The 1,782-nt window shown below is 46.5% G+C and overlaps 1 protein-coding gene across 1 annotated transcript in view; it reads left to right on the top strand.

Moving 5' to 3' along the window:
* Positions 1-1,782, top strand: part of mmp24 (matrix metallopeptidase 24) — a gene marked incomplete in the record, with an annotated part of 25,285 nt that overhangs the window by 8,167 nt on the left and 15,336 nt on the right.

Consider the following 1,782-nt stretch of genomic DNA (forward strand, 5'->3'; position numbering starts at 1 on the left):
TGTGTGTGTGTGTGTGTGTGTGTGTGTGTGTGTGTAATAAGAGCGGCTGAATGTGGTCCTCATGATGACATCATTTAAAACCTTTATTTATTTAAAATAAAATAATTTGTATTTTCTTTATTTTTGGACATTTGTTCAGATTTTCTGCATCATTTTATTATTATTATAATTTTTTTGTGGAAGTTAAAAAGCTTCTTTTTGTTTCCTCTCAGTTCAACCCACTCTAAGCTTTATTGAGCTAATGTAAATTACAACCCTCCCCTGAGACCCTGAATGCATCTCAGCCCTCCTGCAGCGTTAGATAAAACCCCCAGAGTGAGTTCACGGTCTGGTCCGGTCTGGTTCCTCCTTGGGTTTCAGATCCTTCCAATCAGATTCCTGCAGACAAAATCTGAAGCTTTCTGCCTTTAGAAACATTTTTACAGTTTGGCTGATGTTTGGCTGATGTTAGGTTTATGTTCAGATGATGTTCAGCTGATGTTCGGCTGATGTTTGGCTGATGTTCAGCTGATGTTCGGCTGATGTTTGGCTGATGTTCAGCTAATGTTCAGATGATGTTCGGCTGATGTTAGGTTTATGTTCAGCTGATGTTTTGCTGATATTTGGCTGATGTTCGGCTGATGTTAGGTTTATGTTCAGATGATGTTCAGATGATGTTCGGCTGATGTTCGGCTGATGTCTGATTGTTTACAGTGCACCTGCTGCTTTTTGTTCCAGTTTCCATTCTGGGTTCTGATGCTTTCACTGAAACGGACAAATTGTCTGAACTGCAGAGAGTTCATGAATAAAACACGAGCAGATTAAACAAAACATCATTAATTTACCAACATGAGGATTACAGCTGAAAACCTGTCAGTCAGCTGAACAACAGCTGAAAGAATCAAACCTGCAGCAGAAACATTTAATTTCAGCTGATTTAATTCCTGCTGTGTTCGATCTCTTGTTCTTCATCCCAACGAGTCGTTTCTCTGGAGGATCAATTAATCCTCCTGATCATCTTTAATCCAGATTATTTCTGTCTTTAAAGCAGTTTTTATTTTCTATCATTTCCTCTAAAATCATCTGGAACTTCAGGAAAACAAAGACAGAAAAGTCCTTCCAGTCTGAGGACATCTGTGGAAGAACATCTGCAGAGACAGATGTTCATCCAGCTGCAGGTGGTTTAAAATGATCCCTAATGCTGACCTGGACCTGCTGACCTGGACCTGCTGACCTGAACCTGCTGACCTGAACCTGCTGGCCTGGACCTGCTGACCTCAGCCTGCTGACCTGGACCTGCTGACCTGAACCTGCTGACCTCAGCCTGCTGACCTGGACCTGCTGACCTGAACCTGCTGACCTGAACCTGCTGACCTCAGCCTGCTGACCTGGACCTGCTGACCTGGACCTGCTGACCTGAACCTGCTGACCTCAGCCTGCTGACCTGGACCTGCTGACCTCAGCCTGCTGACCTGAACCTGCTGACCTGGACCTGCTGACCTCAGCCTGCTGACCCGGACCTGCTGACCTCGACCTGCTGACCTCGACCTGCTGACCTGAACCTGCTGACCTGAACCTGCTGACCTGGACCTGCTGACCTCAACCTGCTGACTTGGATCAGTTGACCTGGACCTGCTGACCTGAACCTGCTGACCTGGATCAGTTGACCTCGACCTGCTGACCTCGACCTGCTGACCTGGACCTGCTGACCTGAACCTGCTGACCTGGATCAGTTGACCTCGACCTGCTGACCTCGACCTGCTGACCTGGACCTGCTGACCTGAACCTGCTGACCTGGATCAG

Source organism: Austrofundulus limnaeus, unplaced genomic scaffold, assembly GCF_001266775.1.
Source record: "Austrofundulus limnaeus strain Quisiro unplaced genomic scaffold, Austrofundulus_limnaeus-1.0 Scaffold127, whole genome shotgun sequence".
Classification (NCBI taxonomy): Eukaryota; Metazoa; Chordata; class Actinopteri; order Cyprinodontiformes; family Rivulidae; genus Austrofundulus; species Austrofundulus limnaeus.